Here is a 25,775-nt window from a genome sequence, read left to right as displayed (position 1 = left end):
TGTGCCATTGCTCCCTACAATACACATAGTTAAAAAAACTTTAAACTTAGCTATGATTTTCAAAGATATCTCCCATAGACTCATGAGTACCACCATCTATCCTATGTCTGGCTTATTTGACTTAACACACTTCAAGTCTTGTCCAGGTTGTAGTAGCTCATCTGTCACCATGGAGGACTTTGCTCTGTGCTTCCCCTGTTGTCATTTTCATCCAACCTTTTTGGGAAGTTGATAAGTGGTCAGCAGCTTGTTGGACAATTTGGAACTATATTAGTTCACTCAATAAAAATAGCTAAGGAGCAATGATGAGCGCATGTATCTTTCCTTGTGTTCTTCCCTATCAGCCTTGAGAATCTATGGCTCTACTAATTATTCTTTCTGGTATGATTCACCTGTTGGATAGCTGAAAGACACATTTGCCTGATGAAAGTGACATATCTGCCAATGCGATTGTTAGTAATTGAGCATAGCATTCAACAGGTTATCACTGATGCAAAATTACTAATTGCTTATGCCATCATCGTCTTAAAAGTTGATTGACATTTTTACCATCCCCCCCTTATTTATTTACTTATTTTTGTTATTAGTAAAAGTATTTTTTATACTCACTTTGTATATTTAGATTGTGTCTGCTTCTGTTTACTGCTGAAGCCCAAGCATGCAGGCTACAATTGGCACTACAGAGAGGGAAGGGCAGCCAGGGGCTGTTTTCTCTCCAGATTGCTGATAAAGCTGTCAGCCAGGTTGTGGGGGTGGAATTCTGGCGGGACTAGTGTTCAGAATTTCTTAAGTGTAGCCAACTGGCAAGCAAAGGCATTGAAGGATTGAATTTGATATTCTGACTCCCTGATGTACACTCACGAATGAATGCGCACACACACACACCTGTGCACACACACACACCCATGCACACATATACACACTCACGTACAGCATTCCACCCATACTCCACACCCCATTTTGATTTCTGTGTGCTATACTGTGGTTGTAGAAATCCCTAAATAGGATCAATGATAAAGCCATACTTCATCCAGTTTTATCATTTAGCCTATCATTACTTTAATAATAATAGATATTACTAAGATCTTTGGTTTGTCTTTTTTGGTACATCACATACGTAGCTGGCCTTGTAAAACAGATACAGTGCTATTGGAAATACTATTTTATATTGCTTATTTGGCGAACTGGATCTTGTTGAAGTAGGTGTTTGTAGAGACACTAGAAGTGCATTGGTTTGTCTATTGCTGAGAATCAAGACCATATCATTCAGTGTGGTCCATAACCAGCACTGTCTCATCACCCTGGAACTCAAATTGCAAGAATAACCTATGTTTTACAAGGGTTTCCCATGCTTTGCAGTGCACTAAAGCTTGAGAGATGCCTGCTAGAAAGAGAATCTCTTTCAATTTGGAGGGAAATGTACTTTGAACTGCCACACACTGTTCATTATCTATTTGTTGGTACATATGTGTATGTTCATTATTTATTTGTTGGTACACATGTGTAGAGAGATTTATTTTGAGGAGCTCCCATAATTGTGGTGAGTTGGTAAGAATGGCAGGCTGGAGCGAGTCCAGGAGACTTGCAGTTCAGGTTCAGAGGTGGCACAAGCTTTACCACACACACTGTGCCCATTATCCTTTCATCCCCTGGATGATTGACAGAGTATCTGAAAGATGCACCTGAAGGCACTCTCTCTTCATTAATTGAAAACTGTAGGAATCAATTTAAGCAGTATTTCCAAGATCCTTCAAAGTTACTCATAGTTTACTGTGTCAGTTACAACTTTAAAGTAGGTTTTCAGGTATATGGACCACTTATGAAGCTGGAGTAGATACTTTACTGGTGTGTGTTCTGGATTTTAACTTGGAAATATGTGTGAAATGTGCTCAGAGTCTGGGTAGTTATTGATCCAGCCCATCTTCTTCTACTATTTTTTTTCCTAAAAAATAATCATGGCTATGTGGAATGATACAGTGACAAGGGCAGAGGATGTTAGTGATTTATTTATTTATGTCTGTGTGTGTCTGTGTGCACATGTGAAAGTGCCCTCAGAAGCTTGAAGAAAGTGTCAGATCTCCTGGAGCTAGAGTTATAGGTAGTTGTGTGTCCCCTCAGTATGGGTACTGGGAACAAAACTTGGGTCCTCTGGAAAGCAAGTACTCTTAACTGCTGAGCTGTTTCTCCATCCCCAACATAAGGATGTTAAATGCAGTGCTATTTTTAAAAAGGAAGCAAGAATATCATAGTGAAGGAGACTGACCTTCAGACCCAAAGCAGTCAGATCTCCACAACACAGGCAACAACAGGATATCCAAAACGAGTTCCAGCATCAATAGTGTACCAGAAACCAGAGGCCTTGAACCACAGCAATGACTCTTTGCAATGAACACTTGCAAATAAAGATATATGGACAAGGGAATGACAAATGAAGCAAGCAACACTAGTTCAATGGTTAATATTACTGTTATAAAAACCCCAACACTATCAACTTATGGAATCAAGAGTTTGTGTTTGCTCACATTTGTTGGAATAGCCATCTTGATGGGGAAGGAAGCTGCAGTTCACACTATAGTTTTCAGTCATATAGTTTCAAGGAGAGACAAAGGTTGGTGCTTAGTTTTTTTTCTTTCATTTATTCACTTTGAATCTCAGCCCATGGAGTGGTCTGCCCATACCTAACATGAGTTTTTTATACCTCAGTCAAATTACCCAGAAATACTCTCACAGACACTTCCAGAGGATCATTTCCTAGGTGATACTAAATCCCAAGGACCTGAATAACAACTATACCATCTATACAATGAGATATCACATAATTATTTAAGAAGATCATGGCAGAAAAGCATATACAAAATGCTAATTAAAAAGGTTTTGCATTATATGTACATCTATATAGAAAAACAGTAGAAATTACATTTCATAGTGTTGAGGTAGATAGCTAAGTGTTGGGATTATGGTTGGGATTTTTGGCTGCTGCTCTTAAAATTTGCATGACTTGTAACTGGTATTAGCAACATACCCAAGTGTTTCACTGTAGCTCTGTAACTCAAGTTAATTTGCTACTAAACTGTAGCCAGCTGCTCACAGGTAAGGATTTTTAGTTTGAAAGCTGCCTTAACAAGTGAAAACACAACAAATAGATGCCTTCATTAGGTGTTTAGAACTACCAATTGTGTTTTATGATCTTAAGATCACTGAACTGATAGAAGCGGAACAGAACCAGTTAGAGTCACAGGTGAAGAGACGGGGGAGAAACACACAAATGTAAACTTGAATTTCCAAATGTTCTGTAGAGAGAGACCTTGTGAAGAGTTAATCTGGAAAAGTCGTGGCTGTTACGATGAATTTATCATTCTTGCTGTAGGGCATGTTATAGTAAGAATCTAAAAATATTCCTGGAAGGAATTTGCTCTAAGATCTCTTTCTTTATGTGTACATTTTGCTGGAATCAGAACCCTTTTAAGGTTTGGATCTGCCTTGTTGGTAGACTCCCAAGTAACATTTATATGATGTCAAAGCTATTGCAGGATTATTTTTAAAAATGAATTTTAATCTTTAAAACTCTGTGTGTGTGTGTGTGTGTGAGAGAGAGAGAGAGAGAGAGAGAGAGAGAGAGAGAGAGAGAGAAAGAGAGAGAGAGAGAGAGAATATATAGTGTGTGTGTGTGTGTGTGTGTGTGGCAGCATGGGTGTGTGCAGGAGGTTAGAGGCCACTTACAGGAGTTAGTTTTCTCCTTCTACCATGTGAGTCCAGGGGATGGAGCTTAGGTTGTTGGTTTTGGTGATGAGTGCACTTATCAGTGGAGCCATCTGGCTGGCTCCTGTTTTCTTTTAATTAGCTCCTCAGAGCCTGCAAGTTTATACTGTGTGATTAACAGGTGAACATTCAGCCTTGGAAGTTCCCCTGGAATGATGTCCATGGCTGTATTACTGGAAGCTGTGCTGCACAGTGAGCACTTACTGGTAATCCTTGAATTGCTAACTCAACTTTGTCCCTTTAAAGGCAACCAAGGTACTGATTGAATTGGCACTGCTCATTGCTGCACATCTTGACAATTCTAAAGATTCTAGAAGTATTAGAGATTCTGAGATTGACCCTATGGGTCTTAATTCTGGGACCCTTCTTAGATTTCATACTGGCTTTCTAGATTGTCCCCTCTTGCTTTCTGCCTCTGCTTATGTACAAACTTCCCTGGAAAGAGATCATGGAAGTGTCTTAGTCAGTGTTCTATTTCTGTCAAGAGGCACCATGACCAAAGTTAACTCTTATAAAAGAAGACATTTAATTGGGGCTTGTTTACAGTTTCAGAAGTTTAGTCTGCTCTCATGGTGGGGAGCATGGTGGTAGACATGATTCTAGAGCGGTAGCTGAGAGTTCTACATCTGGATCTACAGGTGGTAGGAAGAGAGACTGCCTCTGGGCTTAGCTTGGGCTCTTGTAACCTCAAAGCCCACCCCTAGTGACATGCTTCCTTAAACAAGGCCACACCTTCTAATCCTCTGAAATAGTGCCACTCCCTGGGACCAAGCATTCAAATCCATGAGAGCATGGGGGCCATCTCATTCAAACCATGATATGCAGTTATGGGATTCATTAGCAGGTTGTTGTAATATTTGCTTTCTGAACTGGTTTTACCAGTATAAAGAATCTAGTTATTTTATTTTGTGATTTGTCTTTTATTGTTTTTTAGGTTTTAGTGTTTAGCTTTTAGTCATTTATTCACAAATATTTATTACAAGCTGGAGATTTCTTTCCCTGAAAGATATTTTCATACAAGAATTTGGCATCTCTTCTAGGTTGTTTAATTTTGGCAAAAGAGAAATATAGCAAATTCATTGAGGACAGAAATATGGTATATGGAGCTGTGTTGAATTCAATGGTTGTACATTAACACACACATACACATCAAAAAAGGATGTTTTTAAATGTGCGCCTTTAAATTTTGGTTGTATGTATGAGTTGTGCATGATTGCATATAGCATGGATTATGTGTCATTTTAATTCTGAAGCTTCAATAAATAACCCTGGCATTAGCAAATAGTACTTAGGTTCTTGTGTCTGGCAGGAGTGGGGCTTGACTTTTCCAATTGTTTTTCCTATGAGTGGTGTCTGAAACTGTTGAGTTATTGAAATAGTTTTAGTTCTTTTCCTTGGAAAGTTTCACATTATGCTTTGTGGCGCAGTTGCCACATCTTAAGAGTCTTTTAGCTTGTGAGGGAACATGAAGTTCTAGTATAGAGGAGCTTTGCCCTTTAACAAGGTCAACAACCTCGAGACAAGAATTCTCTGTTCTCTTCGTCATGTTTTAGTAAATGGTCTTCACTGTATCGTGGGATGACTGTTCCATGTTGTGCCCTGGACACATTTCATATGTGTGTATCCTGTCCTAGAACAGCAAGGGGCCAGGAGATCATTTGCGATGGACACTCAGGTCATTGAAGATTTGCTGACGAAAGTAACAACAGCAAAGTCATTTGGCCAGTCACTTCCTCCTAGTATTGGAGTCACTGAGAAAAAGAACACAGCCAAGAACTAGATGGAATGACGTTATACTCACACAGAGCATGACCAGATTTAGTAGAGGGCTTTGGCTCCTTCTAGCAGCTGGCCACTGTTCTGCTCGTTTCACTGCTGTGATACAGAATAAAGATATAAGGTATAGATAAACAAAGGCTTGTCCAGGTACCACATGTACAAAGTTCTCATATATGTATTTACTGAGAAACAAAGAAAGATGTCTCCACAGATTATTGTAGTTTTATGTGAGCTGCTTGTTTCTAAGAAGATAGTCCCAGACACTAAGTTGTTAACTCATTTGGAAATATCTTTCATTGTTTTGTGCAATGAACTAAGAAGAGGTCTATGTGATAGAATTTTTGTGTTGGGAGAGGGAGGATTCATAACATTCTCAGGTCAAGTGTCATGACTTTATTAGCTCTTATAATCTTTCCAAGTATCTCCATCCACAAAAAATAAAACACCCAAACAAACCAATTCCTCATACCCATGGTGTTAAGCCTTACACAGTCAGGAAACAAACCCACGAACATTTAGTTCTCACTGTTTTTAGATATACATTTTTTTCATACTTAAAATCCCAGAATCTGACATCTTCTAAGGTAATGAGGCCCATGTCATTAGTGAGCATAAGACCCAGACTATGAGTATGGTGAGCGAATGGCATTGTCCTAGTAACTCAGAAATGGAAGTCTAATATTTCTGCCCACTGCATCCTGGTGTTGTAGTCACTGAGAAAAAGAACCGAGCCAAGAGCTAGGTGGAATGACCTTTATTCACACATCGTGACCATATTTAGTGGAGGGTGTTGGCCCACCATGGCCAGTAGGTCCTCCTGGAAGCTGACCATTGTTCTGCTTGTTCCACTGTTGCGATGGAGAATACAGATATGGGATATAAATGAACAAAGTCTTGTCCAGGTACATGGCACGTGGGCTTGGGTAGAACAAAGTAATATATGTTTAGTGAGAAACAAGGAGAGATATTTCCACATGAAGCAATAAGTCCAGTGCAAGCTCCAAGTTCTCTTACAGTTAGGCATCACTCCAAAGCCCACTGTTGTGTAGTGGGAGATGTTGTGGGAAATGGAATACTACTCATAGAAGATTATCTTTTCCAATAGTGGAGGAATGGAGAGAACCCATGTCCTGATGTACATCTCAACACTTATGAAGATAACATATAATTAGCATTCACCTAAGTCACCTAAGTCGTAATGGCATTATGGAACACAATTTCCTTGACTCTTCAGATTCCTGTCACTTTCTAGAGCAGAGATTGCAAAAGTTTGACAATTCATCAAAAAATGCAGCTATTTTTGTGGGTGAATATGACTGAAATACATTGTATACAAATGGGGAAGCATGTGGGAGGAGTTGGGGGAAATAATATGATGAAAATGTATTGTATGAAAATTTTAAAAATAAATTAAAAACATTGTCTATATATAAATTTCAAAGAGTAAATTATTTTTAAAACGGAAGTGTTGGGTTTAATGCATTTTTTGTAAAGAATGCTTTTTTATCTATAACTCCCAATATGAAGATATTACCACCACACCCAGTTAGTGTATGGGTTCTAAGCAAATCGATTGTACTGTTCGTTTCATTGCTGAGTCCATGAGTCTGAGACATCTGGAGTATCAGCAGGCGTTCTTGATTGTATTTAATAATTTCAAAAGAAGATTCATTTCTGATATGAATTTCAAAAATGGAAAAACAAAAGTGCTAATATGTGTACTTGCCATAGTATGCATTTCATTCCTTTAGGACTTAACCACCTTTGCCTCATGTTCAACTCTTGAAAGTTAATGTATTTAAAAAAATTGAATCTGTGGAAGGATGAGGTGAGGGAGGGAGACAGAGAGAAGGGGACAGAGGGGAGGAGGGCAATCGAGAGGAGGGATTGGAAAATGAAGCAGAAGAAACATTTCTAAGAAAGATAGTCACATTGCTATATTTCAGAGTCACAGCTGGGATTTCATTCACTGTCGTCTTCAGGATAATAAAATTTATTCTAAAACAACCTTCCACTACTACTGTGGAAGCCAGACTTTTTTTTTATTTTCTAGAAATTAAATGACTTCTTATAATACTATTTTGTGGAGCCTGCTGATTATTTTACCATCTAGACATAGATATTTAATCTTAAGGACCAACTACTCCAAATTCAGATCACCTCTACTTATGCCATGCCTATTGAAAATTGGAAGCTAAAACCCATCTTCATTTTTTTTAACCAAAGTCAATGTACATTTAAAATAACATGATGCTTAAGTAGCAGTTTTTATGGTGTTTAGTCTGATTTGAAGCATTGCTTGTCTCTATTCACTATTGTTGTGACAATCTGCCTTTCTCTTCTACTGCTTCACTTCCCCAGAAACTACCATTAACAAATGGAGAAGAATACACCAGGCTATAAAAATACTAGATTAATTAATTTCGAGTTCTCCTTCATGGTGTGAAGAAATACTGTATCTTCATGTTCATGAGTAAAGACAACTGGAACTTATTTTAGAATAATTTAGTGACTCCTGGCCTGTATTTTATTACTCCTTTTGAGTCTTCATAATTGTGTATCAGATATTCCTAAGAAAATATGAATGATGTTATCTTTATATAGTTGATTTTAACCATGTATTTTGTGTCTCTGTAGCGATTAAAATTATTTTAATGCTTATGATAAAACATATTTATTGTTTCACTCTAGCAAGTAGTTATATATGTCTGTCTGTCTGTCTGTCTATTTACATATCTACCTACACTCACACACATACATCTTTCTATATGTCTGCCTGCCTGTCTAGTTGTGTACCCAATTAAATCTCTCTCTCTCTCTCTCACGCACACACACACACACACACACACACACACACACACACACACATATACACACACACAGCATTTGAAATATTGGGGAAGTTCATTGTAGGCATTATTATTTATCTACATCTAAAAGATGAAGAAACTTAGGCACAGATAGGCTGAGTAATTTTCACAAATAGTTAAGACATATAGAAAAGATCTCAACGTAGACTTTGTTCTCTAGATCACTATATTGTATACCTTTCATTTACAAACATTTTTTATTCCTTGCTGGTGTGGCTATCATCTGTTAGTGTTTTAAAATGGTTCAGTTGACAGTGGGTGTTGGAAGAGTGATGCTCATTAGTAGAATACATTTCCTCAGTGATATTTTTGGAATGAGTATAGTGAGAAATTGTCATAATCATCTCATGGTGACTTCCATTTCTTCAACCTTTCACTCCTCTGTAGGTAGGTCATAGGTAGGTCCCCAAATCTCCTCCAGGGAGAACTCTCTACACTCTCTTTCTTGTGTCCCTAGCTTCCTATTCAAGGTCCAAGACAACACATATAATTAGTGAATGAACAAAACTGTCTTATTCTTATCAGAACATTGTAGCAGAATATCTGTGTGATTTGTATGCAATAGAGGTCTCTTTTCCACAGTTATGGACAGGGAAAGGATGAGCAGGAAAGGATGAGTGAAACACAGGAGCATATATTTTTCTCAGTATGCCTTAGTGAAGGGTCTTAGCCCAACCATGGGAGGCTGAGCTGGGTCTGAGGAAGGGTAAGTGGGCTGCTCGCCCATTCCCCAGCCTCACAGGATCCTGGAGACAATCAGACACAGCAGGGAGTCTAGTCAAGCAGGAACTCATTTGTTGTCCATGGAATTCATTTATTGTCCATAGAGCATCTTTTAAAGCAAAAAAGATGCTTTAAAAGCAGAGCATGGGGTGGGGGGCAGCCAGTCAATGGTTTTAAAGGTCAACCTATCACCACATGCCTAGGCACCCTATGTTTACCTAGTGAACAAGAGCTGTTCATGCAGGGACCTCATCTGGTTCAATCTAGGCAACCAATCACCTTTTTTTTTTTTGTAAACAGTTCTGGGCTCTCCCATCTGACTTCCCCTCAGCCTCATCTTGACTGGATCGTGTGCCCTGCACATTAGGAGTGGTCATTGGTTAGTATGCAAAGCCTAGGGGAATGCAGTAGGAAAGACGGCTATGGGGAAGTTTGAAAAGATTTTCCAGGAACACAACATTGAGCCTGAGGCATTGTTTTTCTGATGAACACAGGGCGTCATTGAAATAATGTAAGGAGTGACTATAAGCTTGTAATTTAGGTGATTATTTAAAATTTGGAACAGAAACCCATAGTGAAATCTTAGATTAGTATGGAAGCTTGTGGAATATACTAAGCAAAAGACTGATACTAAGGGCTGTAGTGGTAGAGGCAGTAGAGTTGACCATGGGTCTCCATGGAAGGATTCTAGCAACCATACTAGTGTGGGCTGAGGAGCTCTGACTTCAGGGCATCAGACCTGGTGATGCTGAGGGTGCTTATGCCACTGCTGGGGGAAAGCACAGGGAGCAACATGTTGTGTTGTTGTACATTCAATTCTGCTAATGCTGAGTTTGAAGACTGGAGAACACACTTCGAAGATGGGACTACTATGGGTTACAGTTTTGAAACATCTTTATTGTTCCAAATCCGTGTCTAGATTATTTTTAAGTTGTGACATTGTGAACATTACAAAGTTTCTAAACAAGTAGTAAAAATTTTATGACACAATATAACACTCAATATTTTCCCTTGATTCCTTTGTTCCATGTCATCTTAATCTTTTCCTCTCTGCTCCCTGAAGGACATTAAGGAAGGGATCCTTTTCTTCCTGAGGCCTCTCTCCAGTTTGATGAGGTCCAAAGGAACAAGATGTTAAGGACAATTTGAAAAGTTTTGCTCTGTTTTTAAGTTGGATTCAGAGGTCCAATCCACATGTCTCTAAGGTATGTCTCTTACCTGTAGTGCTCGATGATAATATCCACTGCTCTCTTATATGGATACCGTGATGGGTACCTCTAGGTTGGATGACCAGGTGGCATTACACAATCAACTCTCAACAGAAGCAAGTTTTGAATATAAAATCCTCATATTGAAAACAGTCCAGTCTACTGGTCTGCCACTGCAGTGTCTGCTCTGTTCTCAATTATTTGGGATTTTGCTTTCTGGTTTTATGCACACTAAAGCACTTTTGATTAATCAACACTTATGTCTCTTCTGTGTGTTGTAAAACAGATACTTTGAAAATTTACAAAATCTGTACAGTTGTATCAAGTGGTTCTTCACTCCATGATTCTTCTCTTTTTATTTTTTCCTTTTTTGAGGCAAGGTTTTATGCATCCCAGGATGGCCTCAAACTTACAATATATCCAAGGAGTGGATGACTTTGAACTCTTGATCCTTCGGCCTCAACTTGTAAGTGCTAGAATTATATGTGTGCACTATGGCACCATAGCTAGATTTTTCTCTTAATCTTTAAAATTTGGTTAGCTCTCAATTAAGTGTCCTTTAAAAAGGTGATCTCTCTCTCTCTGTATATATATATATATATATATATATATATACACACACACATATGTGTGTATACATGTGTATAAATGTATAATATATAAAGAGATACAAGGATTTTTTCATTTTATGAATCTACAGCGCCCTTTACATCTGTCTGTCTGTCTATCTATCTATCTATCTATCTATCTATCTATCTATCTATTACCTGTTTGTTTGAGGCAGGATTTCTCTACATAGTCCTGGCTGTCCTGGAACTCACTACATACACCAGGCTGGCCTTAAACTCACAGAAATGTGTCTGACTCTGCCACCAAGGTCTGGAATTGAAGGCTTGCACCACTATGCCTGCCTACTTTTATTTTTGTTTTGTCTGCATGTATGTGTGTGTACCATGTGTGTGCAGTGCTCATGGAGGCCAGAGAAGGCATTGGATCCCTTGGGGACTGCAGTTACAGATGGCTGTGATCTGTCACACTGGTGCTGGGACTGGGACTGGAAGAGCAACCAGTGCTTTTAACTGCTGAGTCATTTCTCCAGTGTTTTATTTATTAAATTAAAACAGTTTGTAGGAGTTTGTGTGTGTGTGTGTGGGGGTGCATACCACAGTACATAAGTGGAGGACAGAGGACAACTTTGTGGAGTTGGTTCTCTTCTGCTTTTATATGGATTCCAGGGATCAGACTTGGGTCATCAGGACTTGCATTGTTCTGAAGACACACCTTTATTGAGATATCTTGACCACCACAGCATCTCTTATGTTTCAGAAATGGAAAAGGATAGGCAAGAGTCTCAATCCAGTCCAGGCTGACATAGAAGTCACTACAGGGGCATGCTGGCTTCAAACCCATAATAGTCTTCTGCTTCAGCCTCCTAAGTGCTGAGATTACAGATGTGATCCACTATGCCTGAGTGATAATTGTAGTTGTATACATTATATATAACATACCATTTACCATAAGAGCTGGCTTGAAGCATCCAGTTCAGTAGGGCTGAGTGTAATGCAACCATCTGGAGACCCACTAATGACATCCCAGAATGAAGGCCCCAGAAGTGAAGTTTCTCTGACTAGCCCCTCTCCTTCTGCCTCATCTCATGTTATCCTCAGAGGCAAGCCACAGAAAGCAGAATTCCTCTTTGTTAAGGGAGGACTAGGAACTAGAATCATTCCTTTCAAGTCAGCCTGAAGAATCTTGTCACAAAATGATCAAATGAATTTGCCAAGGTTTAACTTTTCCTTTGTTCATCTGACAACTACTAGTTTGTTCTGTCAGAGTAAACTGTCTAACCTTTGGAGGGAAAGTACGGACTTTTTGACACAGTGTATAGTTTTCATTCTGAAAATCTGAAAATGGCATCATCAAGCTATCCCCCTCCCAATTTCCCCCTCACATGGGCCTTCATGGCCATCACTCTACTGTCTCCTTAAAGTAAGTACTCTGGGTACCTTATTAAAGTCCAACCATACAACGCTTACTTTTTGTCTTTTCTTGCTTTTGGTTCGTGTTCTTGGGTGGGATTTAAGCCCACTTGAGACATTGTCTCTTTGTGTATCCATTGGCAGGGACCTCAGGGCCTCCTTGATAACATGCTGCGGCTTTGCTTCTCCCACCCGGGAGATCAGATATAATGAAAGAACACTAATCACACGAAACTTTTAATCATTTCCCTTTCCTTAGATTACCAATAGGTATATTCCAGCATCCTGCATGTGGAAAGACTGTGAACAAGGCATCGCAAACATTGAAAGTTCAGACGAGGGGAAAACAACCACCCTGGAATTTTGGCATTTATATTTTACGCTGAAGGAAATAATACATTTGTCGGATATGACTAAATAGAGAGAGAAGTCCTTAGGAAAGCTGCAATCTGGTAAACGAGTCTCTCCTAAGATAGTTCTCATGGCATGGCCTTGTATGGTTTGAAACCAAAGCTGTGATCTTGAAAAGTTGGCTAGGACTTTGGTCGGTGACACTGGTTCTGGCTCAGAGGAGCCTCTTTGCAGCAGTGTCATTTTGTGGGTTTAGGCTCAAGGATAGGTGAGCATTTCAGGGTCAGCATTGGCCAAAATGCCACAGGTTAGTGATCTGACCCAGCTCTAACCCACAGCAGGAGCAGGAAGTCACAGCCTGGCTTAGACACATGTCAGTAGAAACTTTTTTTGCCACGGGAAGATCTCACATCCTAAGTGCTTGGCACACAGCTGGCACTTAGCACAGTGTCCACCATACAGGAGGAACTAAAGTACTAACTAATGGCGGTGTAAAAGAAAACAGAAGGGGTCACTCTTATCTTTAAGCCTCCAAATATTTCATTTGTTACCCTGTGGTTTGAGTCAATTTCTGTGGTTAACACAGAAAAACAGCTTAGTATATTGAAGCAGCATTCTTGAGATCCCGGGGGAGATTAAACAGGTACAAACAGGTTTGAGATATTATACCCCTCATCCAAATACTATGGTCGTTAAACCATTTTTGAATTTTTATTTCAGTTTGTCATCTTCTACCAATTTAACATTTTGTTCCTGTTGCTTCAAAAACATTTTGGAAAAGCTAGAATGAAGCATTATAATTTAGGAGAGAGAAAAGCAAATCTGGTCACAGCAGTCTCTTTTCCTTCTAATTGAAACACCAGGAACTAGAAATATGCAGGAATAGAATGACACAGAATCCATGCAACTGGAAAATGTGGTTAGCAGTGGCTTTGCGGGGAGTCGGGCTCTGTTTCACATTCAGTTGTCAATACAGCCCATTCCTCTGCATGTGAGCATTGTGGCCCCCTGTCGGGGGGAGAGTTTGGAATGAGATCGGGAACTCTGAGGAAAGAGGCAGAAATTAGAAATTAGGCTGGCTGGCTTCTGGATGACTTCTTCAGTAGATGGGCTTTTGAAGATGGAGGTAGAATTTAAAAGACAGTGCCTTCCAAGTTTGGGGCTGCTGAGATGGCTCAGCGGGTGAAAGCTTCTGCTGCACTTACCTGACCACTTGGGTTCAGTCCCCACAACACACCCCTTAAGGAAGGAACAGATGCCTGAAGGCTGACCTCTGACCTCAACACGCACACTCTGACACTCTCTGACTCCATGTGCCACATAATAAATAAGAGCTTTCAAAAGAAAACAAGACCTCTGGGTTTCTACAGATGCAATGGATTGTTTGTTAGTGGCTTGTAGGTATTAGACAATCATCTAACAATGGCTAGTCTGTATTTAGGAGTTAGAGCAGGCCTGGGATTACTAACGTTTTGGCCACTTCAGGTTCATTTTCCTGTAGAGTGTTTGGAAACACCTTGTCCACACACATCGCTGGTGTTTATTTTTTCAGTTTTTTGTTACGTTTTTGACACGCTATTGCAAAGGCACAGGAAAGAGGTGCAGTAGTGATAATTAAACCTAAGAGAACTCGCTGTTCTTGTTTAAGGTTAGTTTCTTATTTTATATGTATTTCACTCTAACCAGGTCCGGACCGTGAGATTTTAAGGAGTCCTGGCCACATGGGTGAAGCCAGTGACTTACCAGACACCAGTGGGAGAAAAATGCAAATGGCGAAACGTGTCTTTTCCAGTGTGGTTACAGAAATGAAGCAGGTACACAATACATCAGCTAATTAGTAAACGTCAGTGACCTGTACTAATCACTTGGTGTTTGTTATCAGTTTGTACCCAAAACTCATTTGACTTGCAACTTCTTGGAGAAGGAAAACATTCCTGGGCCCCCTGAGATGAACATGTGTGCGGAAGGTCATGGTTGAGCTGCCCCCAACACTCATGGTCTCCTTTTATAGTGGAAACTTTTTACTTCATGCTGTTATAAGACCAAACACTAAGCCATCAGTGGGTCTATTCTGGCCACATTTTGTTGTGGCCTAACTTAGGTGACTGAGTGATAATAGGATTGATAAAAGACACTGTCTAAGTTATGGATGATAACTCTCGTCTACCTTTATGAGGGGGTCACACAAATGAGAATGGAATAATTAGGATGGGGAAGAACTGGAAGTGGAGATTGGATCTCGTGTCATCGTGTGAGCTGTACTCAGTTCTGGCTGAAGACAGCATCACTTTCTGCACTATAGTTATGGGGGCAGTGCATTCTCATTTTTACCTAAGATATTTGTATCAGTTTCCAGCACCTCGAGTCATCCAGAGATCAGCTTGTGAAATAGATCCTGCAGACAGAGGTCAGAAACATGCTATTAAGAGGGATGACATGAACGAGGCTGATGAGAAATATAGCACACTGACAATACTTAGACAACAGCAAGGAGACCTTTATGCTTGGTGCAAAGGCTGGGGCTAGAAAACACTCTCAGATGTTTAAAGTAAGATCAAGTCCTAAAGAGTCTAAGAAGTCTGGCACAAGAGTTTAGAGTCAGCGAGAAGAAGATAACACCTTAGACATAGTGTTAGGGAATCCTATTTTTAGTTGATATAGCTTCTTTTTCAACACATTAGAGAGTATCTAAAACATAGGATGAGCACTTATCATAGATTTATAGCACTCACCATGAATATGATAAAAGCAAAATAATGTTTAAACCAGTTAAGTCCTTGACTTCTATAGACGTTAACCCACTGATCTAGTTGGGGGTTCCACATCGTTCACCCAATCTGCATATTTGAACTATGAGTAGAGGAGCTTAACACCAGGCACACATTTTACTTTCCTGGTTTGAGCTGTTCCAGTCTTAAAATGTAGGGATTCAGCAGCAACATTATGGCTTTTTGTAGTGATAGTGTAGATTGGTCCACGACCCTTTTTACTTACACCAACTTTTGTGGAAAACATGAATCATGCCTTTTTTTGTCTGTTCTGTCTACTCTATTTCTCTCTGCCCTACCTGGACTTCCTTTTTCTTCTGGCTTGATGTTCTAATGGACAGGGTCTTCCACACTGTCTACCTGTCATTAAACCAGGTATAAGGCATGGCCTAATCTTTTCCCAGGATCTTAACCTTGGCCTAATCCCAGTCATAAATGCATATTCTGTTTACAATCTCTTCATGGGAAGTCTTGGCTAGACCATAGATTTGTTTTATAGGTTTTTAGATGTGAGCCATGTGTCAGTTTTATCAGCCTGTTTTGCATGGAAGAAGTTTAGGCAGTACCATGGAACTGCTGGACGGATCATGGAAAAGGCCAGAGGGTTGCCCTGTTGGTCTTCCCTTCCTCTCCAAAGCCAGCCTGGATCCCATTGTCCTTTTATTAGTGCTCTTCAGTGAAATGGAATTAATAAAGTGTATATTTGCAACCTTAGCTGATAAAAAATTTGGCTCATGCAATGATTGTGGCTGAGAAGTTTCATAATCTGCCATGATGACATAGATAACAAGGAAAGCCAGTGGTGTAGCCTGAGAATCACATGAGGGACTAAATCCAATTCAAGGGCAGCAGGACATTGCTGTTCTGGTTCAGACAGTCAGGGAAGGAGAATGAATTTATTCCCTTTATTCAACTTGCATTTATGTTTCGATAGAGTAGTTGATATTCACACTGCAGAGGGCACTCTCCTTTACTGAGCATACTAATTTAAACAAAAACCTCCCATGGAATCACCATAATAGACATGCACAAAAATAGTGTTTATTATGTATCTCATACCTCAGTCCAATAATCATGTAATGTTAACCATCACAATATATTACTAGTTAAATGCCATCTAGCAGATTGCCTTTGACTTTTCCAAGACTAATGAAGGGGGTCATCTTTTTAAGAATGCTCTTTCTGAATCAAGAGCTCGATACTGGAATCAATTTTGGACTGGTGATATCTTTTTATCGTTCTAGGACTCAGCTGCATAGTGAGGAGAGTGTCATGTTGAAGAAGTTCTGGCATAATCTGGGATATAGCCATAATTCTGTTTACCTGTGACTTTAATTTATGGTTTAAACGACAGTCTAACTTCTAATGAAAAGAAGCAGCAGTCATTTCTTAAACTTCTCCAACATACATGTTTTTGTCTTAGATCAGTATTTTTTAAAGTAGCATCATTTCTTTAGGAACACCAGGACAGCATATTATATGCATATACTCAGAAAAGCTACGACAAGTAACTGTAGGCAATTGCTCTCTGCTTGTTGCAAGGAGGTAGCGAGACAGCACAAAAATGAAGGCTGGCTTGAATTGGCTGTGGTGGGTGAAGTGAGTGACTCTGATGTGTTCCTGGCTCATTTCCCTTTAGTTGCTGCCTGATTTGGACAGTTTCAATGGCTCTCTGTGATGCTCCATATAGAAGCAGAAAACCACTCCAAGCCTACATGCTCCCAGTATTGCCTGAGTCATCATCGAACATCCTGACCTTTCCAGTAACCTTGCTGGCACAGCAAATCAGCCAGGAAACAGGTAAGCAACCTGCCTCCAAAGCTGGCAAACACACATGTTTTGATAAAGTTATTGACATGTTCCACGGACTCTAACTACCCACACCCCATTTTTTTATTTTCTGGGGCTTCAAAATTGTTTTTGGAATGGCAAAAGATTTTCTTTTCTTGATTTGAACTTTGTTTCGGGTTGGTTCCAATGCAGGACTCAAGGAGACAACCACTTCTGAGGGAAATCTGAATTTTCATGGTCTAGGAGTTTATTCAGATGTATTTAACATGAGTTTTCTTCCAGGGATTAGATTTTAAATGTAGACTCTAATTTAAAGAACATACCCATGGTGAATGTATTTCTTGTAAAACTGTCATTACGGAATGTTTTTAAACATAGAAATGTAGACTTCATTAAATATGAGACACATAGGTCCTTCAGGAAGGATGTTGCACCTAGCATACTCTAGGCATCTACTGATGACCACAGTTAAAAATGTGAGATCTGAAGGAGCTGAGAGAACGGACAAATATTGTGTTTTGAGCAGTAAAGGGAGTCTCTTTAGCCACTGATGTTTCTGATGTAAAATGTTTCCACTTATAACTTTTGTATTTTTGTAAAATGTTTCTTGCTGGTGTCTCAATAGTAAGTAAAGTATGCTTCTAATCTACATTTTATTTTGTTGCAATTACCAAATACAGTAAATAGAAGGGCTGTCTAGGCAGGAGTACCATACTTTTGTGGTATCAGCTGGTGCTGTTTGAATGTGATAAGCAAAATTGATACTACTGTCAATGAGTTGGAGAGTGTTATGGATTTGGGGATAAAGGGCTGAATTTTCTAATCAAACAGTTTAAGATATCTGCTTATTGTCTAGTTGTTGTATGGGCATGGCTGATTTTTCATGAATTAATTTTCTTTCTTTCTTTTTCTGAGACAGGGTTTCTCTGTATTGCTTTGGAGCCTGTCCAGGAACTCTTTCTGTAGACCAGGTTGGCTTCGAACTCACAGAGATCCATCTGCCTCTGCTTTCTGAGTGCTGGGATTAAAGGCGTGTTCCACCAATGTCCAGCTCATGGATTAATTTTCAGCAGAAACCCTTGAAGCTGCTAAAATTTCCTCTTCCATAGCTCTATAATTAAATGAAAGATGTATAGGGGAGTATGGAATCTGTGATTTTAGGAAGTTGAAATGGTAGATATAGTAAAATAATAGTTGTTTTTCTGCGTTACTATGTTTGAGACAATCCCACTTTTGGACCAAGCTAGCTATATAGTCTTGACAGATGTCAAGCTTTCCCTTCTCCTACCACAACATCCCAAGTGCTGGGATTATAGGTGTGTGCAACACACATGGCTCCTATGAAGCCTTAAACAGAAGTTTCCATGTAGTGAAATCTTTAAATGAAACATTGATACTTTCTTCTTTTGAGAAGTCATCATTTCACGTTTTTGGGTAATATAAAAATATCAAAATCACCCTCTATCCATAAGACAAAAAATGGAATGGTGGTTACCAGGTGCTCAGGAGAGGGGTAGATGGTGGGATCTTGGTAGAAGCATATGAAACAGGAAGAATAAATGCAGGGAATACATTGCACAATGTGGAAAAACAATGTGCTGGACACTTAAAAACTGCTGAGAGCACATCCTGTCTGGCAGCACCTGCCAGAACTCTAAGTGGAGGCCCTTCCTGCTGGATAGTTTTGGAGAAGACACATTATCTTGGTTTTTGGATTTTTTTTGTTGTTGTTGTTGCTATGTTGGGACTTTGGCACTGTGAGTTTCTTGGCTCTCTCTCTCTCTCTCTCTCTCTCTCTCTCTCTCTCTCTCTCTCTCTCTCTCTCTCTCTCTCTCTCACCTTTTTCCTCTCCACGGAGATTCCTACAATGATCAGAAGGAGACTAAGTCACAATAGGATTGGGGTGTTACTCCACAATCCCTGCCCCTGCTGAGAATCAGTTGCTGTCTGTAATAGCAGTCATATTCCAGGGCCAGCACACTCAGTTCTATTACCTGCCTCTGTCAACAGGAGCTGTGTGTCCCCTTGCAACTGGAAGCCCTTATCCAGTCAGCTTCAGAATGCTACCAACTTCTGTAGCTTTGCTACATGTTGTGGCTGTCTGTGCAGACAGGTGTCCTACCATGACTCTACCTTTGCATAGTTCCAACCTTTGCCATATCCATGGTGTGTTGAGAGTAGGTTTTATATATTCTCATTAGAAGAAATGTATGTGAAATAGAAGATATATTATGTTCATCAGGCTATCTACAATACATATGTTGGCACATGACATTACACACTATAAATATATATGTATATACAATTTTTGTTTGCCAACTTAAAGAAAAGAATAAGGCAAGAAAGAGGGATGGAAGGAAATAGTGAAGAAAGGACAGAAAAGAGAAGAGTGAGGGAAAGAGAAATTATTGGATACAATTTCAAGTTTTTCTAAATATAAACATTTTCATAAGTACATGAAAGTAATACTCAAGACAGCTATTTGGCTTTAAATATTCACCATTGTCTGTTTTATTGTGTTTTCTACATCATGCATTTTCTTTTTCAATTCTGGTTTTTATTTTCAGAATTTCACACATGCTTAGAATGAAATATGATCATATCCACCCCTATTTCATCCATTCAGCTGCACTTTCAGTAATGTTTTCCATGAGAGGAAATAGAGCTTAACATGGCATGAGTTTAACTGAGAATAAAAGAACACATTGTTATTGTGCATTAATACTATTCTCCAGCAATTCTGTTCAGAATAACCTGGGGTTGGGTACGAAGAAGTAGTGTCAGACTACAAAGAGATTCAGTCTTTCTAAACAGTTCTGGGGTCAACCAGACCAACAAATATCCATATTTTCCATTACCTAGCTTTTATTTAAGTTGTGCACTTAAAATAAATGAGATACCTCCACATCCTGCCACACCACAAAGCAATCATGAACCAAAAGAATGAGAAAGAGGCCATTTGGGCAAGGATGTACAATCCATGGACGAGGGTAAGATGAACTATTTATTATGTACATTTACCATGCAAATGATGGAGCCTCCAGAGTAAGGAGTACAGTGACCGTCAGAAACATTTAGGGAAATATTTTTCTACCACTCCTATCACTCCCTTTTTCTTGCTCCATCTCCCATTAATCACAGCAGAGTAGATATTTCTCCTCGGTCTTTCTTAGTGCACAAGAGAGTTTTGTGATGGACACCAACATATAGAGGGGAAGGAAGATGTTTGAGAGTTTGAGATTATAGCATACCCTTCCCCTGGATGGAAAATTTGTGGAAAGTAAACAAAGAAATGAAGGCAATGCATCTTAAGAATATGACTAATATGTGCAAAATTAAAACACTGGGTGGGACATTAGGGTCTATGAAAGCTGAATACAATATGATCTTGTAATAGTATGTTGTTTCTGGCTGAAATTGGATCAAATTTATCTATAACTTGCAGAAAAATTTATCCTTTTATCATATCCCAAGAATATAGTGTAGATCTTTTCATTTCCTCCCTTTACTCAATTTTATGGAATTCTATAGAATCTGTATTTTTTCATCTAGAATTGTTGTTAACTGGGTTTTTAGGCATTTTTCTTCTCAATTTCCATTTCTCAGTGACAATTTTGTTTTTGAAATATAGTCATGGCTTTGACATGAATTTCTTCTCTTTCATGAAATGCCTGTAATTGGAAGAATTGGTCCTTTCACAGTGTCCCCAAACTTACTGAATTTAAATATTATTTTCTTGAGTGGTGCAATTCTTCTTTATCTGGTATTCTATCTTCTGTTTGTTCATTTTAATGGTAAGGCTCTCCTGTCAGTTTCTTAACTGGGTTATTGAGGTTTTCAGTTCCATCTTAATTTCAGCTTGAGTTCTCTTCAATATTCTTATCTCTTTAGTTTTCAGATCATAAATAGTTTCCCCCATTTCTTTCAGCCACATGTATGTTTATATTTTCTTGGACATCACTCAGGTATTTATTGTTATCCTCTTTATGTTCATTGAGGTGTTTGTTCCTGTATCCCTAAGCTCCTTGAGTTCTTTGATGAAGTTTGTGATGGTTCTTTTAAATTATTTTGTCCTGGGAATCATCTGGGTAATTCCCACTAGAGAATATTTCTGTAGGACTAGTGAGGATTTTATGGGAAGTGGTATGATTATAATGCCTTGGCCTTTCATGTTGTTTGTGTTTTTACAATATGACCTGGGCATGTGAACTTCTTTTATTGGTTGTGTGTCTGTTATGGGAATCTATTCTGCCTTAAGTTTGGGAGTGCAGGAACAATATGCCGAGAGCTGTGTTTGTAGGCATGGTGTCACACAAGATTCTGGGGGCATTTAGGCAAATCAGATACATGAACTATGTGATCAGAGCTAGGTTTGAGTGGGGCAAAGTCTTGGACTGACTTGTTTCCACAGAACTAATGAGTTCACACTGTCTTTTGAGACAAGGTCTCTCTCTGAACCAGGAGATGATTGACTTGGCAGGAGTAGCTGGCCAAGGGAGATCCGTGGGACTCAGCTGTCCCCTTTCTCCCCTGCTAGGATTGCAGGCACTACACCACTGTGTCTGATGTCGCGACCGCCTCGACCAGCAAGGAAGACGCGACTCGGCAACTCTTCTCCAAGCGGTTTATTCAGGAACCTTGAAACAGTCTTCTTCTCCTTCGGGGAAAGCCAGTCCACAGCTTATATGACCTAGGCATAGCCAACCCTAGCATGCCACTTGGCCATAGCAGATAGGTACACACACACACACACACACACACACACACACACACACACACACACACACACACGGAAGCAAGCCATGGACCCGAGCCTTGACCAAATATGGAGTTGTTTACTCCGAGAGGGCTCACCGTTGGGAGGGTGGTAGGCGGAAGCCAGCGCCATCTTTAAGGCACGGCATGTCGCAGCTCTCCACAGTCTGACATTTTGTGTGGGTACTGAGCATTTGCTGTGTACCAAGCACTTTACTGATAGAATTATTTTCTCCAATGTCTAGGTTAACTAGGATAAACATTGTAAAGTGCTTGGATAAGGTTTTGAATATAATTACTTTGATCAAAGTGCTATAGGACGCAGATGCAGCTGAAAGTATCTGAATGAGGCTTTTGGTACTTAACCCACATTTCTTTCATTAGAGAAAACACCAGACTTCAAAGATGCTTTCTCTTTAGAAGAGAGGAGTTGAGCAGTTTATGTTCTCACCATGAAGAATATTTTGTGCTTATATATGAAACATCTAGGGGTGCAGCCAAAAGATCCTTGCCTCTATAGAAGACTTTTATTTTGTTTTGACCTGGCAAAATATTGACTTGGAAAAACAACTCAGGAACTCTTGTGCCAATGTGAATGTGTATCCTTTGTCTTGTCTGTTCTTGTCTTTCATTCACGTCTTCAGAAATACAAATATGGCATGTAGTAGCTAGTAAGTCATTGCTTTGCCCTCTTCATTAAAGAGAACAATAATAGCTATAAAAATGTAAAGGTATGATATTACAGAGAGCACAGATGTTCAAGTGTAGGGGATTTTTTAGAAGTGAAGATGTCTAAGAGAATATTTTAAAAATGAAAATGTAATCACAAAGCAGAACTACTGGAAAAAGCTGTTTCTTTGCTTCCGGAATTCTCGAGTCAGATGGTTGAGGTGAGAGGGTTACATGCTTTTTTGAGAGAGAAAGTAAATATGTTTTCAAGCCCGTGGTGTAGATTTCTTACTGATCGGGAATAAATCATATCCTTTTGGCTTTATGATGAAATATTATATAATAGAAACTGAAAAAGAAGTCAGAGTTAAGTTGCTCCCTAGATTAAATTGACCTAGCAGATAGCTATATAATACTCCACCCAACATGTGTAATGAACACACCCTCCTCTGTGCCTCATGGAACATTCTTCAGGAGAGAACAGATTCAAGGCCACAAAACAGGTCTCAGCAACACAAAGAACACCGAAGCCACTTTGAATATCTTTTCTGACCCAAGTACAATAAAACCAGAAGGAAACAGAAGACAAACTGAGGAGGGAAGAGAACAACTGGACAACGGGAGGAAATTTTTTCGAACTGTGCTTCCTACAGTTAATGCTCCAAATATATAGGGGTTAAAAACAAAGCCTCTCAATAACATTGAAAACAATCTTTTTTAAAACAGGTAATTGAAATTTCCTAAAAGCAGGACAAACAGTGGCAAACAGACACATGAAAAAAATGCCAACTGTCAGTAATTACCAGGAAAATAATGAAAACCCTGCTGAAAGATCATGTCACTGGTCATTTCATATTTATTCATCACAGAAAAAATCCATCAGGATGAAGTCTCAATTCTTAACATCTATGTCCCAAATACAAAGGGTCCTTTATTCGTAAAAGAAACATTACTAAAACTCAAATCACACATTAAACCCCACACACTTATAGTGGGAGACTTCAACACCCAACTCTCACCACTAGACAGGACCACCAGACAGAAACTTTAAAAAGAAACAAAAGAACTAACAGAAGTTAAGACACAATTGGGTTAAATAGATCATTCCATTCAAACACAAAAGAATATACCTTCTTCTCACCACCACATGGAACCTTCTCTAAAATCTACCACATAATTGGCAACATAGCAAACCTCAACAGATATAAAAAATAGGAATAACCTCCTGTATCTTATCAGACCACCGTGTGTTAAAATTAGAATTCAACAACAACACGAATTGCAGAAACCCTACAAACTCATGGAAATTGAATAATGCTCAACTGCACCATTCCTGGGTCAAAGAAGAAATAAAAAAAGAAATTAAAGACTTCCTAGAATTCAATGAGAATGAAGACACAACATACACAAACCTATAGGACACTTTGAAAGCAGTGCTATGAGGGAAGCTCATAGCACTAAGTGCCCACATGAATAAACTGGAGAATAGTTATACTAGAGAATTAACAGCACAACTGAAAGTTCTAGAACACAAAGAAGCAAACTCATCCAGAAGGAGTAGACCCCAGGAAATAATCAAATTGAGGGCTGAAATCAATAAAGTAGAAACCAGGAAAACAATACAAAGAATCAATATAAGGAAGACTTGGTTCTTTGAGAAAATCAACAAGATAGACAAACCTCTATCCAAACTTACAAAACAGCAGAGTGTGAACATGCAAATTAACAAAATCAGAAATGAAAAGGGGGACATAACAACTGACACTGAGGATATTCAGAGAATCATCAGATCATAATTTGAAAAACTGTACTCCACAAAATCTGAAAATCTAAAGGAAATGGACAATTTTATGGATAGATATCACTTGCCAAAATTAAATCAAGAAGAGATAAGCAATTTAAATAGGCCTATAACCCCTAATGAAATAGAAGCAGTCACCCAACATCTCCCAATAAAAAAAAAAAAACCAGGGGCAGATGGTTTCAGTGCAGAATTCTACCAGAAATTCAAAGAAGAGCTAATACCAATACTCCTCGAATTGTTCCACACAATAGAATCAGAAGGTTCATTGCCAAACTCTTTTGATGAGACTACAATTACATTGGTACCCAAGTCACAAAAAGACACAACTAAGAAGAACTATAGACTAATATCGCTCATGAACACTGATGCAAAAATACTCAATAAAATACTGGCAAATGGAATCTCAGAACACATCAGAAAAATCATTCACCATGATCAAGTAGCCCTCATCCCAGGGATGCAGAGATGGTTCAACATATGAAAATCCATCAATGTAATCCACCATATAAGCAAGCTGAGAAACAAAAATTACACGATCATCTCACTAGATTCTGAAAAAGCCTACAACAAAATCCAACATCCCTTCATGATAAAGGTCCTTGGAGAGATCAGGGATAACAGAAACATACATAAACATAATAAAAGCAATATACAGCAAACCAACAGCCCATATGAAACTAAATGGAGAGAAAATCAATGCGATTCCTCTAAAATCAGGAACAAGACAAGGCTGTCCACTCTCTCCATATCTCTTCAAAATATTACTTGTAGTTGTAGCTAGAGTAATAAGACAACAAAAGAAGATCAAGGGGATACAATTTGGAAAGGAAGAAGTTAAACTTTTACAATTTGCAGATGATATGATAGTTTACATAATTGACCAAAAATTCTACCAGGGGACTCCTACAGCTAATAAACACCTTCAGCAAAGTGATATGATACACGATAAGCTAAAGAAATCAATAGCCCTGTTATATACAGACGATAAATGGACTGACAAAGAAATCTGAGAAACATCACCCTTTACAATAGCCACAAACAACATAAAATATCTTGGGATAATGCTAACCAAAAACAAGTGAAAGACCTGTGTAGTAAGAATGTTGAGTCTTTAAAGAAAGAAATTAGATACCAGAAAATGGAAATATCTTCCATGCTCTAGGATAGGATCAACATAGTAAAAATGGCAATCTTGCCAAAAGCAATATACAGATTCAATGTAATTCCCATCAAAGTATAGACAGGTAGACTAACATTAACCCACATACCTATGAACACTTGATTTTTGAAAAAGAAGCTAAAATTATACAATGGTAAAA

At 38.9% G+C, this 25,775-nt stretch overlaps 1 long non-coding RNA gene across 2 annotated transcripts in view; it reads left to right on the top strand.

Moving 5' to 3' along the window:
- LOC110342147 overlaps window positions 1–22,975 on the top strand; it is a 69,981-nt gene extending 47,006 nt beyond the window's left edge. Inside the window, exons 2-4 of one of the 2 annotated variants that reach the window (XR_005878897.1) lie at window positions 14,356–14,483; window positions 17,077–17,237; window positions 21,766–22,975. This is a non-coding gene — a long non-coding RNA (uncharacterized LOC110342147). Of the gene's footprint in view, window positions 1–14,355; window positions 14,484–17,076; window positions 17,238–18,147; window positions 19,040–21,765 lie in introns of those variants that run through there. The other variant, XR_005878898.1, reaches the window with a different exon arrangement.
- The last annotated feature ends 2,800 nt before the right edge of the window (window positions 22,976–25,775 follow it).

The sequence above is a fragment of the Mesocricetus auratus genome, unplaced genomic scaffold (assembly GCF_017639785.1).
Source record: "Mesocricetus auratus isolate SY011 unplaced genomic scaffold, BCM_Maur_2.0 Super-Scaffold_100008, whole genome shotgun sequence".
NCBI lineage: Eukaryota > Metazoa > Chordata > Mammalia > Rodentia > Cricetidae > Mesocricetus > Mesocricetus auratus.
Note: the sequence above shows the minus strand (reverse complement) of the source record. Positions and strands in the feature narration are given on the sequence as shown.